General features: G+C 39.9%; 1 protein-coding gene and 1 non-coding gene across 6 annotated transcripts in view; one reads left to right on the top strand and one right to left on the bottom strand.

Moving 5' to 3' along the window:
• The window catches only part of ZYG11B (zyg-11 family member B, cell cycle regulator), a 198,561-nt gene that overhangs the window by 34,599 nt on the left and 147,878 nt on the right, over window positions 1–16,084 (top strand). The window lies entirely within an intron of this gene.
• Window positions 11,647–11,753, bottom strand: LOC143675201 (U6 spliceosomal RNA). Its single transcript, XR_013171444.1, has one exon. It is a non-coding gene; the product is annotated as a U6 spliceosomal RNA (small nuclear RNA).

Below are 16,084 nucleotides of genomic sequence, written 5' to 3'. Positions count from 1 at the left end.
CCAGATCATCCCACATTTCTTTTCCCTAGAAGGAGTGGCAGACAACAGTCTATTGTTCTTGCTTCCACGTGGCCATCCACACTATTGGGCCCTGGTATCTTGACCATTCATCAGCACAAATAGTTAATGCATCTCCTGGCTCATGAACTGTGACCATCCCATACAGCCCTTAATTCAGCCCTACTGGCTTCTTTGCTTAGTCCCCCCCATATAGTGTCCAGGCTAGGTTGTATAGCTATTGCCATCCAGATATCAGGTTACGTGTGTACTGATCTGTCAGTGTATCAGGCAAACTTAGGTATACTGCCACATTAGTCAACAATGGACACAGAGACCCTGGGAGGAGCAACTTTGTTCTTCCACATAGGAAACTGGTCTTTGGATATCATGCATTTCTGCACTTAAGAGGCTGTTGTTGAAAATGCTGTGCTTAGCATATGAGTATGTACATACTTGAACATACTTGTGCTCATTTGAAATTATGTACCCCAGAAAAATCATGTTCTCTTTCCTAATCCAATCTTGTGGGGGCAGATCTATTGTTTAGGGTAGAAACTTTGGATTGTTTCCATGGAGATGTGACACACCCAGTTGTGGGTGTGACCCTTTGAATAGATTGTTTTCATGGAGATGTGACACACTCAATTGTGTGATTGGATGCATCACATCATTTGATTAGATGGAGATGTGACTCTTACCATTGAAGGTGGGTCTTGATTAGTTTACTGGAGTCCTTTAAAAAGGAAAACATCTTGGAGGAAGTGTAGTCGCTTGGAGAGCCGTTAGAAATTAGAGCTGACGTAGACGCAGACATTTGGAGTTGCTTGGAGTGCTGACAGAGATGCGTGGATAACGAGTAGGGAGAAAGCTTAGACACAGACATTTGGAAATGCAGAAGCCTCAGGAGACTCCAGGAGATGAGAGAGCTGACAGAAGCTAGATGGGAAACAGAACCCAGCAGACATTGCCATGTGCCTTTCCACGAGATGTTAAGCTAAGATATGAGACCCAGAGTGTTGCCCTGGAGCAGCTAAGTTGAGGTCTACAAGCCCTTACAGAGAAAGCCACTGGAACCAAAAGCTGGAAGCAGTGGAACCAGGAATAAGGACCATCAGATGACAGCCACATGCCTTCCCATGTGACAGACATCAGCCTTTCTTTGGAGTCAAGGTATCTTTCTCTGGGTGCCTTAGAACTGTCAACTTGTAACTTAATAAATTCCTTTTATAAAAGCCATTCCATTTCTGGTATATTCCAGTCTGGCAGCATTAGCAAACTAAAGCACCTTATGGGGGATGTTCTTTATTTCACAGGGCATTTCTGAGTTAGTCCTTCAACTTGCAGTAAGGCATTATAGGCAGCACAGTTGTTTTTCTCAGGGACTGTATCACAGTTTGGCTCCTTTCCAGAACTGAAATTGAAAGCTGTTGGAACTTGCTTTGTCTGTTGCCTTTGCCACAAGCCCCACCTAAGCCAATATCGGAACTACCCATATACATATATATTTTAATTTGTTTTATTGTATGGTATAACATATATCAAAGCAAAGAAATGAAAAAGCAACAGTTTTCAAAGCACTCTTCAACAAGTAGTTACAGGACAGATCCCAGAGTTTGTCATGGGCTGCCATATGATTCTCTCAGATTTTTCCTTCTAGCTGCTCCAGAATATAGGAGGCTAGAGGGCTTAAATGCTTTTTTATTATCACAATCGACTTTTTTTCCCTCTTTTTTGGTGAACAATAATATACATATACAGGAAAACTATAAATTTCAAAGCACAGTACCACAACCAGTTGCAGAACATATTTCAGACTTTGACATGGGTTACAGTTTCACAATTTTAGGTTTTTACTTCTAGCTGCTCTAAAATACTGGAGGTTAAAAGAGATATCAATTTAATGATTCAACATTCATATTCATTTGTTAAGTCCTATCTTCTATGTATAATTCCACCATCACCTTTGATCTTTCCATACTTCTCTTTAGGGTGGTTTGGGCTATGGCAATTGTAAATTTTTGATATTGGAAGGGTCTGTCACTAATATGGGGTAGGGAGATGGAACTACCTGATGTTCTGGAGAGGCTGGGCTAGGTTTCAGGCCTTATTGGGCCAGGGACCCATCTGGAGGTTGTAGGTTTCTGGAAAATTACTCTAGTGCCTGGAACCCTTGTGAAATCTTATATATCGCTCTAGTTGTTCTTTAGGATTGGCTGGAATGGTCCTGGTTGGGGGTTGGCAAGTGATGATAGGTAGCAAGATCTATTTGAAGCTTGTGTAAGAGCAACCTCCAGAGTAGCCTCTTGACTCTATTTGAACTGTCTCTGCCACTGATACTTTATTAACACTTTTCCCCCTTTTGGTCAGAATGTAATTGTTGATCCCACGATGCCAGGTCTGGATTCATCCCTGGGAGTCCTCTCCACGTCACCAGGGAGACTTTCACCCCTGGGTCTCATGTCCCACGTAAAGGGGAGGGCATTGATTTCACTTGCAGAATTGGATTTAGAGAGACTGAGACCACATCTGAGCAACAACGAAGTCCTCCAGAAGTAACTCTTAGGCGTGCATATAGGTAGTCTAAGCTTCTCCACTACCTACATAAACTTCACAAGAGTAAGCCTCTTGATCAAGGGCATAGCCTATTGATTTGGGTATCCCTAAAGTTTGACACAGTATCGGGATTCCCTGATGGTAAGGGTTAATATTTCCATATTCTCTCTCCCCTCCCTCTGGGGACTTGGCCAATACTTTTTGATTATCTGCTTAATATACTCTAGGATGTTTCCAGGCATTACAATATTCTATACAGGATTAAAGGACATCTTTCTTATTCTGGGCTCCCTGTGTTTCAATTGTTCAAATGAACTATACAGATAGGTTGAGTTAGATTTATGCCCTACAGAAAATTTTATTTCCAGACCAAATAGATCTTTCTTCCATTGGTCACAAAGAGTACGTGTGGTTCTAAAATATAGATACTGTCTTCCTTACGCCTGTGTTTTGAATTACTTTAACCCCAACTTGTTCGGCTTCATTCTTATCTCTAAATGTCAGGTTATATATATAAAACAGCCTCTATCCAGAAATAATAATCACCACTCTGGACTTATGTGTCTGCTTGAAAAAACAATCTAGGCCCTTGTTTTCTTATAAGCATTTTCTAAAGGTGACCATACCATTTTTGTTTTTTTGTTTCTGGCTTATTTTGTCTCACCAAATGTCCCACATGTTCATTCACATTGTTGCATGCCTCATGACATTGTTCTTTTTTGTAACAGCACAACCTTCATTCATAAGTACACCATCGTGTGCCAGTCTACCTCTCTGTTAGTGCATCATTCAGCCACCTACATTCATTGGGCATCATGTAGAGGGCGGAACTGGCCATATTTAATTCACAAGTCACATCTGTGTCTCCCCCCCATAAAGCCTGAACCAGTGTGATGGCCCATCTGGCTTTTTCAAAAGCCATCTGCTAGGAGGTATCCTATTCCCAAGGAAAGCTTTTCCTAATCAAAACATACAGAGGTTTTAACATTAGGGCTGAGTGAGAAATGAAGGATTCCAAAACCGTAGCAATCCTAAGAAAGCCATTAGAAGTTTTGGCATATACAGCATGTGCTGGTTTGAAAGAATGTATGGACGCTAGAAAAGCCATGCTTTAATCAAAATCCCATTTCAAGTAAAGGCAGAATAATCCCTATTCAATACTGTATGTTTGAAACTGTAATTAGATCATCTCCCTAGAGACATAACCCAATCAAAAGTTGTTGTTAAACTTGATTAGGGGAGATATGTCTCCACCCATTTGGGTGGGTCTTGATAAGTTTCTGGAGCCCTATGAAAGAGGAAACATTTTGGAGAATGGAGGAGATTCAGAGAGAGCAGAGAATGCTGCAGCATCATGAAGTAGAGAGTGCGTCAGCCAGCACTTTGGAGATGAAGAAGGAAAATGTCTCCCGGGGAGCTTCATGAAACAGGAAGTCAGGAGAGAGAGCTAGCAGATGATGCTGTGCTCACCATGAGCATTTCCAGATGAGAGAGAAACCATGACTGTGTTTGGCATGTGCCTTCTTGGATGAGAGAGAGACCCTGAACTTCGTCGGCCTTCTTGAACCAAGGTATCTTTCCCTGGATACCTTTGATTGGACGTTCTATAGACTTGTTTTAATTGATACATTTTCTCGGCCTTGGAACTGTAAACTAGCAACTTATTAAATTCCCCTTTTTAAAAGACATTCTGTTTCTGGTATATTGCATTCTGGCAGCTAGCAAACCAGAACACAGGATAAGAAACATTGTACCTTATAATTACTACAAAAGGGATAAATTTTGCCTTCCCCAACCATACAGTATCCAAGAATTTGATATGGCAGCCAAGGCATTGCAGTTCGCCACCATTAGTTGTCCATACCCAGCTGTTAAGATGAAATAGCAGTGATTCTGAGACTTTTTTTAGTTCTAAAAAAGAGTTAGTGGTTAACATGATGTTTTGGTTTGCTAAATGCTGTGAGAATGCCATATACTAGAAATGGAATGACTTTTATAAAGGGGATTTATTAAATTACAAGTTGACAGTTTAAGGCCAGAAAAATGTCCAAAGTTAGGCACACAGAGAAAATATACCTTGACTCAAAAAAGGCTGATGTTTATCATGGGAAGCACATGGCTGGCATCTGCTGGCCCTTGTTCCTGGTTCCTTTGTTTCCAGGTTGATTCCAGTGGTTTTCTCTCTAAGCATCTGTGGACTTTACTTGGCTCCTCTGGGGAAAACTCTTGGTTCTGGTTTGCTTGGCATCACCTGGGGAGGCACATGGCGGTGCCTGCTGAGCTCTGCATCTCCAGATGTCCATGTCTAGGCATCTCCTCTCTGTCAGCACTCCAAGCATCTCCAGATGTCTGTGTCTCTGTCGACTCTGAAGCAACTTTGTCTCCTGGGGCTTCTGCATTTCCAAACGTCTGTGTCTGTGTCTGCATCTGAGGTTTCTCCAAAATGTTTCCCTTTTTAAAGGACTCTAGTAAACTAATCAATATCCACCTTAAGTGGATGGAGTTATGTCTCAATCTAATCAAAAGGCCATACCCACAATAGAGTGGGTCATTCTCCATGGAAACAACCTAATCAAAGGTTTTCACCCTAAGCAGTAAGTGTGCCCCCACAAGATTGGGTTAGGAAAGGAGCATGGCTTTTATGCGGTGCATAATAATTTCAAATCAGCATACATGACACCATCAATATAATAAAATAAAGTCACCTTTTTTCCATTTAGCCAAATCCTTTGCTAAAAGCCATGGCAGATGGTCAGGCTATGTGAATAGACTTGTGGGCGCATGATGAAAATCTTTTGTTCTTCCCAGGTGAGGATGAAAATGGGTTGTCTGGCCCTATATAAGTGAATTCCTTGTAATAAAGAAGCAGCTTTGGAAATGCTGCATACCAAGGTGGTGTCGCTCTACCCATTGTCTCCCAAATTTCTTCTTTTTTCTCCTTTTCATCATCATATAAAAGTTCTATAGGACCCTGTGTTTATTGGTAATCTTTCTCTTGGGAGCAGTGAAATTATCTAAAATTTAAAGTGTTGATGGACTATTGACTTTGGACATTATACATGATGCCCAATGAATGGAGGTGGCTGAAGAATGCACTATCTGAGGAATAGATTGGCAAATGATGGTGTATACAAATGATCAAATACTGTGCTGCTACAAAAAAGAATGAAATTGTGAGGCATGCAACATTATGAATGAACCTGTGGGATATTTGGTGAGGCAAAATAAGCCAGAAACAAAAGAGCAAATATTGTATGGTCTCATTTAGAAGATACTTATAAGAAAATAGGGGCCTAGATTGTAAGCTCTTATAACAGTCATATTTAGTCTGGAGTGATAATTGTTATATCTGGATTTTGAGAGCCTGTTTTATGTATGTATAACCTGGTATTTCTAGATAAGAATGAAGCTAATCAGGTTGGGATTAAGGTAATTCGAAATGCAGGGGTAAGGAAGACATTGTCTGTATTTTAGAACCTCATCTACTCTCTGAGACCAAAAGAAGAAAGGTTTATTTTGTCCAGAGCCTAAATTTTCTGTAGCATATATCTAACTCAGCCTGTCTGGAAAGATCATTTAAACAGTCCAAACACAGGGAGCCCAGATTAAGAATGAGAGCCTTTAATCCTGTATAGCTTAATGTAATGCTTGGATATACCCCAGAGTATATTAAACAGATAATCAAAAAGTATTGGCAAAGTCCCTTGAGGGATGGGAGAAAAAGTATGGAACTCTTAAACTTTACCACTAGGAAACCCTTGATACTGCATCAAATGTTAGGGACACCCAAATCCATAGGTGAAGCCCTTGATCTCAAGGCTTGCTCTTGTGAAACTTATATATGTAGTGTAGAAGCTTAGTCTACCATTAGGTATGCCTAAGCGTTACTTCTGGGGTACCTCTTTTGTTGCTCAGATGTGGCCTTTCTCTCTCTCTCTAAGCCCAACTTTGCAAGTTAAATCATTGCCCTCCCCCCTCCATGAGGCATAACATTCAGGGGTGAAAGTCTCTCTTGTGGCGTTGGAGATGACTCCCAGGAATGAACCTGGCCATGGCACCATGGAATCAACAATGCCAGCCCGACCAAAAGAGGGAAAAGAAATGTAACAAATATGGTATCATTGGCTGAGACTGTTCAAATAGAGTTGAGAGGCTACTACCTATCATAGCTTGCCAAACCCCAAACAAAACCATTCCTGCCAATCCTTAAGAACACCTAGGGCATTATATAAGATTCTATAAATGTTCATGCAGTTGGGTAACTTTCAAGAAGTTCATGCACTTGGGTAACTTTCAAGAAACCTACAACCTCCAGCTGGGTCCCTGGACCAGATAAGTCCTAAAATACAGAGGGACCTGTCTCTTCAGAACATCAACTACTTCCATCCCCTTATCCCATATTATTGACAGTCCCTTCCAATATGACAAAGTTAGAATGGGCATAGCCTATTCTATGGGGTCTTTCTCCCACCAAAGGTGATGGTAGAGTTATACAGAGAAGATAGGGTTTAACAAATGAGTATGATTGCTGAATCATTATATTGATATTTCTTTTAGTTGCCAGTGTCTTAGAGCAGCTAGAAGTAAAGCGAAAAAATTGTGGAATTGTAACCCATATCAAACTCAGAAATCTGTTCTACAACTAATTGTCATGTGTTTTGAAATTTATTGCTTTTTTGTATATATGTTATTTTTCAAAAAAAAAAACAACCAAACAAAAGAAAGTTGATTGGGATAATAAATGCCCAGCTAAAATTTTTTTCCATAATAAAATAAAATAAAAATTGTTTTATTATTAATTACTCTCTGTATGAAAATATTCACAATAAAGTTTAAAACGATAAATTAAAAAAAGACTTTACAGAACTCCAAGCCTTTGGATCCCAGTCAGAGGAAGTCAGGATATGTCTTCTCACTCTAGGCATACCAGCATGCTAATATTTCTAAATATGAAAATATTACATGGTGTAGTCTGTCATTCAATGTATCCTCCAACTCTGCTGATTTCTGTGTCTTTATGAAACAGTTTGCTGTAACTACTTCTGCAGACTTGCAGATTTCTCCATCTTCCTTGAGACAGCCTGTTGTACATAGCTGGCCACACTGCACACAACAACCAACCAGCTGCAGTACAGTCAGACAAGTGGGTAACCCCTTTCTGCACCAGGAAAGGAAGGTGCCCCAGGATTAGTGTCCCCAGATTCCCCCTTCCACAGAGTCATGCTCTCTGTGGTTGGCAGCTCTTTGGTCTCCTTGCCAAATGTTCCAGCCCAATAAATCCCAAGACCAAAGAACATGCTAGGTAGTTTAACAGTCTCACAAAATTTGGTTATAATGGAATGCAGACTCATGAGATTTGATTATTAGTGAAGGGGTGTTTTACATTCTTTGACTTAACATCTATTCTGGTCATGTAGATGGCTATGTGCCTTGCTCTCAAGATGGAGGAGGGGGCGGGGCCCAGACCCTGGGTCCTTTCACTGGGACATGAGGAATTACAAGTTATAGTACGGGCTCTGGAGCAGATCACAGATAATCTGAGTACTCTAGTTCTGTCACTGGTTAAATGTATAACATTTCTATTCCTCACCTTTAAGTAGGATAACTATTCTTGTCCACATCACAGACCTGCTTTGAGTATCAGGTGAGATAATATATTTGGTATCAAAATATAAAGTTGAAAAGGCAATAGTATCGTGTAGTGGATAAGAGCAGAGGTTCTGGAGCTAGACTGCCTGGGCTGAAATCACATCTCTGCTCCTTACTAGCTGTTTGTTCCTAAACCCACTACTTTTCTGTGCCCCAGTTTCATTAATGGAGAATGAAATCTCTACCTGATGGAAATAGTGTCTGTAAAGTACCTACACAGTGCTTGACATATGACAGATGATAATAATTCAGTAATAAAATAATAAGCTAAATTGGAAGTCCAATGACTTGATTTCCCATTTATTGTACAATCTAGGCCTCTCAGATTCTGTTTACAGATTTTAAAAAATCTTTTAATTATTAAAATAACAGAGATATGAAAAAGAGCACAAAAATATAGACCAATAAGTTGTTATAAGGCAAATGAGTACCTTTGTAACCACTAACCATGAAAAGAGCTAGAAATTTTTCAGACATTCCAGAAGACTTCCACAACCCGCCTCAATCACAAACCTCTCTTTCTCTCCGTAAGAAATACCATTCTGACTTTTTGGTAATTACTTCCTTAGTTTTATTAGTTTTATCACCAGTGTACATCCTTAAAACCTAAAGTTTAGTTTGCCTTCTTTTAAAAAATATGTCTTTTAGGTTTCTTTTAATCTATAGGTTCCCTTCATCACTCTTTTTTTTTTCTCTTTCAATTTATATGATGAGGAAGTGGGTCATTTATCTCATCCTTTACTTGAGATTTTGCTGATTGCATTTCTATGATATAGTTTATATTTTCCATCCTCCGTATTTCCTGCAAAATGGTGGTTGGTGCTAGGTACTTAATCTGATTCAGGTCTGATTTTTCTTTGGTGAGGGTAGGGGTTGGGGAATTAGAGGTGGGTTAAAGACTTCATAGGTAGTAGTGTGTTCTTCATTAATAGGCACAAGATTTCTGGGTGTCTCTTTTTTTGTCATTAGCCATAGATGCGTAATGCGTACATCATTAATGTATTAGGAGTTGCAAAATGACAATATTCTAATTCTGTCATTATTCTTCATTTATTTATGGAAATGCTCCTATAAAGAGAAACTTCCCTTCACCTGCTATCTGGTTACTTAGTGGTACAGTTCACTTAGGAAAGTTGGGATAAATACTTCGGCCTTTTTCCTTAATCAGTTTTCAAAAGAGGAAGTTGGTTCCTTAGTGTCTTCTAAAGGTGACTAAATAGCTTTTATTTTGTAGCATTGTGAACTAATGGATTGAAGCATATTTGATGTGTTTTAATCCATTGTGGATATTATCCCTGTTTCCTAATCTTTGAAATGAGGGGATTGAATGAGATGGCCTCTAAATAATGTCAATTCAGTTAAAACATTTTTTATTTCAGACATATTTTGTGTTTGTCATGTTTAAAGCCATAGTCTAGATATTACTGAGGATAAAAAGAAGGGAAACATGGTCTCAGTTCTCAAGGAACTTAACTTCTCACTGGGGTTAAATGAAGATATATGTAAAAAGTTAAACAATACTGTATTAGTATGGAAATAATGACAGTGCGCTGGTTTGAAGGTGTTGTGTACCCCAGAAAAGCTATGTCTTTTAATCCTGATTCAGTATTGTAAGGTGGAAACCTTCGATTAGATTGTTTCTGTGAACATTGACCCACTCAGTTGTGAGTGTGGCCTTTTAATTAGATGGAGATGTGACTCTGCCCATTCAGGGTGGGTATTGATTTGTTTACTGGAGTCCTTTAAAAGAGAAGCTATTTTGGATGAGGATATTTGGAGAACAGTTGCGTCAGAGCGGACAGAGACATGGATATTTGGAGTTGCTTGGTGTGCTGACAGAACAAATGCCTAGATATGGGCAGAGCCCAGCAGACATAGCCATGTGCCTTCCCATGAGATGGTAAGCAAGCCAGAACCCAGAGTTTTGTCCTGGAGTAGCTAAATGAAGGCTCTCGGCCACTTAGAGAGGAAACCACTGGCAGCAGAAACTGGAAGCAGTGGAATTGGGAACAAAGACCAGCAGATGCCAACCATGTGCCTTCCCATGTGACACATTGACTTTTCTTCAGTCAAGGTATCTTTTCCTGAATGCCTTAGTTTGGACATCTTTCTGGCCTTAGAATCTTAAACTTATAACATCAGAAATTCCCTTTTTAAAAGCCATTCCATTTCTAGTGTACTGTATTCTGACAGCTTTAGCCCACCAAAACAGACAGTAGTAACAAATGTTTATCAAATGCATAATGTATGACATCCATGATTCTAAGTTCTCTGGGTCTTGATTTATTTCATTTGATCCTCACAACTTTATGAGATAGGTACTATTATTATTGCTACTTTAGGAAAGGAAAACTGAGGAAAAGAATGGTTAGATAACTTGTCTAATATCACACAGTTAAGAAGTAAAAAGTTGGGACTTGCAGTCTAGCTCCAGAGCCCAGGTCCTTAACTATTAAGCAGAGACACTTCCCAAAAGAAGAGAAGCTGATGTAGAAAAGCATTTATGTTTACTAACAGGCACTAACTTAGAGATCCGGAGGGATTTCTTTAAGAAAAGGAAAATTTTGCTGTGAGATCCAAACAACTCCTTTTGTTCATTGTTAAAGGTATTTTTACCAGTTGCAAAAATAAATATTTTAGAATGCTTGATTGGCATATGAGAGACAATAATACTAATTCTGAGTATTCTAACTATTACTCTCTGGGTGTATTCTGCCAAAATGACTTCTAAAAATAATGTACTCAGAATGTTTACCTATCCTTCATTTATTTCCTTTTCCCCCCTCATTTATTTCTTTATTCACAGAGTTGTGTAGTCATCGTCACAGTCAATTTTAGAACTTCAAAAAAGAAAGCCTGTACCCTTTAGCATTCACTTCCCATTTCACCTTAACCTCTCTGTTCTCCTAGCATAAGGCAGCCAATACTTTCTGTCTGATTTGTCTATTCTGGACATTTCATAATGGAATCATATGTGGTCTTTTATGACTTGCTTCTTTGACTTAGCATAGTGTATTCATGATCCATCCATGTTATAGCATGCAACAGTACTACGTTCCTTTTTATTGCTGAATAACATTGCATTTTGTAAATTGATGATATTTTATTTCTCCATTTATCAGTTAATGGACATTTGTGTTGTTTCTACTTTTTAATTATTAATAATGCTGCCGTGGACATTTGTGTACAGGTTTTTATATGGATATATGTTTTCATTCCTCTTGACTCTATACCTGGGAATGGAGTTGTTCTGTCATATCGTAGTGTATTAGGGTTCTCTAGGGAAGTAGAACTGATAGGAGAAAAAAAGCATGTGTGTGGTATATAATGTAAATGTGAGTATTTTAATAGGAATTGGTTCACATGACTGGGAATGAGCAAGTCCAAATTCTGTAGGCAGGTCGTATGCTGGGAACTCCTTTGAAGGTGTTTTTTTTGTTTGTTTTTAATATGGAATACTTCACGAATTTGAGTATCATCCTTGCACAAGGGCCATGCTAATCTTCTCTGTATTGTTCCAATTTTAGTATATGTGCTGTCAAAGCAAGTACCCTGTAAAGGTTTTTGATGAATTCCCTAGGAGAAGTAGTTTGGCTGAAGTAGAGATGGCAATTCTTCCTTCTGAATGCTGAAATTGTCACTTCCCCTTTTAAGGCCTTCAGCTGATTGGATGAGACTTCTGTCATCACTGAAGACAGTCTCTCAGTTGATTGTAGATGTAATCAGCCACTGATGTAATCAATGTTGATGACTTAAGTCCACAAAGTATCCTCCTGGTAGCACTTGGGCCAATGCTTGGTTGACCAAACAACTGGAGACACTATCACCTGGCCGAATTGATGCATGAATTTAACTATAATAGTCCACCTCTTGTCAATTTGGCAGCCATACATATCTCCATAAACCATACTTAATCTTTAAATACAAAACAATAACAGTTATATGCTCACTTAACACTACTCATCTGTCCTGCCTACAACCAAAACAAACTAACTCTCCCAGAATAGGGTGCAGGTCCTTGGGTAGTATTCTCTCTTAACCTTGATATACTAAAACTTAAAATACTATAACAAGAAGGTGACACAACTTATGTCATATACTAAGGGGGCAACATAGGGAAGAAAACAAGGATACTTGCTTTATATATTTATACAAACATGTTCATAACAAAACAAGGAAGAAATAGTTATAGCCATTACAGTCCTCATTTCTGTAATTCATCACGTGGTTGTAGTTCATTTTTATCACTATCTTCTGTTACCCATTCCATATTCCCTTTACTTCCACCAAGCTCTTCAGCTGGCCATGGTTCTTTGCCTGGTGGGGCAACCCAAACATCATTCCTGAGGCTTCTGGGCCATTGGCAGTCCTGCTTGGATTGGTTTTTTGCAGTTTTCCATTGACTTTAATCAGAGCACTAAGAGATACCATCTAGGATGTCCTGTATTCTAGGCAAACTTCTTTACTGTGTAGTTGCAGTCCTGTTTCTCCTTGACAATTAGGAGCAGTCACCCCAGCCCATTTAGTAGTAATTCCTTTGTCTTCCTGCTGATTCAGAGGTATGAGGAGCCCAAAGTGACTGGGTAGCAGTCTTAACTTGCAGTTCAGTGAAATGATTGTATCCCCTGGTGGACATACTCCTCCTTTTGGAACTAAGACCAGAAGACCAGCAGAGCTTATGATTACAGGGACAGGAAGCAAAGATTTTCCTGGTGGATCACTTGGTAAAATAGTGAGTGATGCCACTCCCATTTCTACTCCTTGATTCCTGGACCCATGGGAGAAACAGCACCATAGAGTAGATGCTGATTTAAAGCATATTCAGCCTCCTGGAGGGCATTGTCCCAGCTCTGCAAAGTATTGCCACCCAGTTGGTGCTGCAGTTGAGTTTTCAAAAGGGCATTCCAACATTCTATCAATCCAGTGGCTTCAGGCTGATGGGGAATATGGTAAGACCAGTGAATTCCATGAGCATGTGCTTTTTCCTGTACTTCATTTGCTGTGAAGTGGGTTCCTTGATCAGAAGCAGTGCTGTCTGGAATACCATGACAGTGGATAGACATTCTGTAAGTTCATAGATGGTAGTTTTAGCAGAAGTATTGCATGCAGAGAAGGCAAACCTATAGGTATAGTATATGTTTCTTCCAGTTAGAACAAAATCTTCCATGATGCAAGTGGTCCAGGGTAATCAACCTGCCACCAGATAGCAGATCATCTTGGAGAATGATGCCATATCGAAAAACAGGTATAGTTTCTGCTGCTGGCATATTGGGCACTCAGCAGTGGCTGTAGCCAGGTGGGCCTTGGTGAATGGAAGTCCATGTTGCTGAGCCCATGCATAACCTCCATTCCTATCACCATGGACACTTTGTTCATAAACCCATTGGCAATGACAGGAGTGTCTGGGGAATAAGGCCGACTACGCGGGTCATCTTATCTACTTGATTATGAAAATCTTCAAGTAGTGTGACTCTGCTAAAGTCACACTCTGGTGAGCGTTCACATGCGACACAAATATCCTCATGTTTTTTTCCTAGTCAGAAAGGTCTATCCATGTAACTCTTCCCCAGACCTCTCTGTCACCAATCTTCTAGTATGTTCCTTCTAAGTCCCTGGCCATCCAGCAAAATCATTCGCAACAGTCCATGAATCAGTATATAAACATACCTCTGGCTGTTTCTTCTTCCAAGCAAAATAAACAACAAGGTGTACTGCTTGAAGTTTTGCCCATTATGAGGTTTTTTCCTTCACCACTGTCCGTAAGGGCTATCTCAGAAAGGGTCTATATTGCTGCAGCTGTCCACTTTCAGGTAGTACCAGTATATCATGCAGAACAACCTGTAAACCAGGCCTGAGTTTTCTCTTCCTCCATGACCTGATCATAAGGAATTGCTCAAGACGCCACAGCTGTGGGCTAGGAAAGAGAAAGTAATGTGGAAGGGATGGGACCATGGGCGTTTGAGCCACTTCCTCATGTAAGTCACTTGTGACTTCAGGGACTGCTCAAGCCTTATCTTGTATATACCACTTCCCCAGGTAGTGCTGCTGTGCACACCCAACTTTATGTGTCGGTCAGTCAGACAACACCCAGTTCATGATGGGCAGTTCAGGTTTCATGGTAACTTGATGGCCCATGGTTAAGCTTTTGGCCTCTACTAAGGCCTATTAAGTTCCCACAGTAATACCTGACATACAGAGAGGAGCAACCATAGAGTTTTTCAGGGATGATGGAGTTAGTTCCACAAATTTATTCCTTACAGTCTAGTGAAAGGTGTGTCCTTGGACATTGCTGGGGCAGATGAGCAGGTCTTATGTGATAAATCCACTCTGACATTTCAGTCTCTAAGCCTTTGTGTTCCCTCATCTACATTATACTAGGATAGTTTGGCATTTCAATCTCAGGCAGTGTAGGCCATGTTTTGGTCCATGCTTCAGTGAACCACACACACTTTTAGCGTTTCTAAACTCCTTTCTAACCCCTTCATCTTCAACATTGAATCCAGAATTCTCTTAGTGGGCCATATCAGTAAAATCACCTTGATCTCTAACTTTATGTTTCTTCCACCATTATCCCAAACCCTTAATATCCATTCCCACATGTATTTCCCTGACTTTTGTCTATATAAATTGGAAAAATCATGCAGTTCTTTTGAAGTTAGTGCACCTCCTCATGGGTCACACTTTGTACCTCACCTTTTGGGGCCTTTTGGAACTTGAATCTGGGTATGGGTCTGGAAGAAAGGGGTGGTGGGAATGGGTGATGTGAAGAATTACAAGTGTCTTACAAGCCAACTATTTTAGGGCATTCTATTGCAGTTGCATCTGTGAAACAGGATTAATCTATTCACACAGAGGCGTGAGGGCTGTTTCCTTATGGGAAGTGGTTACAGGTTTATCAGGCACAGCCTGGTTAATCTCTTTAAGTGGAGGATGGATGCCTCATTCCTCAGGGAAACCTGGAGGCTGGGTGGCTGGTTCCTCATGGCAGACAGGAGTTAGCTTGGCAGATTGCACTGAGCAGACTGGCAATTGGGTGGCTGATTCCTCGGGGCAAATTATTGCAGTTTTGTCTGGAAAAGACTAGGCAAAAACTAAAGTTTCAATATTCCCACCATTAATATCAACCTGTATCTCCCCATTACAATTTTCTGGATCCCATTCCCTTCTGACCAATGCCCTCACTTTAACAGCAGATACTCTACAAGGTTGGGAATTTTAGTTAAGTTGTAATTCAGTCACACAGACTCAAGTCTGTGGCTATAAGATATTAAGTTGGTCCTTTAAGGCAAACATAAACTTTCATGTCCTTCTTGTGGTGCTTACATTGGAAATTTGAAAACTTGTAGTCATCTGTTTCTTTTACAACTGTATCCAGCATATTTATAAACAGCCAGTCAACATCATTATAGTTTTTAACTCCATAAAACTCTGTTAAGGTGTCCAAAACACTTACCCAGAGCCTTGCCTATTATAAGCATTTGAGTAGCTGTATCAGTGGTGATATTTTGGAATTTCTCTTGCAATTCACTCCTTGAACTACCAGTGCTGTCTTGATTGATGGAAATAGAATCTTCAGTGCCTTTGAATCTAATCAGGTTAGAGAACCAATTCCAAATAATCTAGAACCAACTCAGCAATCTCATCCTTAAGATTCTGTTTTTTCAAGTACCACTCCCAGCCAGTACCAAAATCTGTATTAGAGTTCTCTAGGAAAGCAGAACCAAGAGGAGATTGTGTGTGTGTGTAATGTATGTAATGTAAATATTATGATTTTTTTTTTTTTAATAAGAATTGGCTCACTTGACTATGGAGATGGGCAAGTCCAAATTCCCATAGGGCAGACCACTAGCTGAGAACTCTGATGAAGATTTTCAGTGAATTC

This window comes from Tamandua tetradactyla, chromosome 2 (genome assembly GCF_023851605.1).
Source record: "Tamandua tetradactyla isolate mTamTet1 chromosome 2, mTamTet1.pri, whole genome shotgun sequence".
NCBI classification, from domain to species: Eukaryota; Metazoa; Chordata; class Mammalia; order Pilosa; family Myrmecophagidae; genus Tamandua; species Tamandua tetradactyla.
The sequence above is the reverse complement of the archived record's forward strand: the minus strand, read 5'-3'. Positions and strand labels throughout refer to the sequence as shown.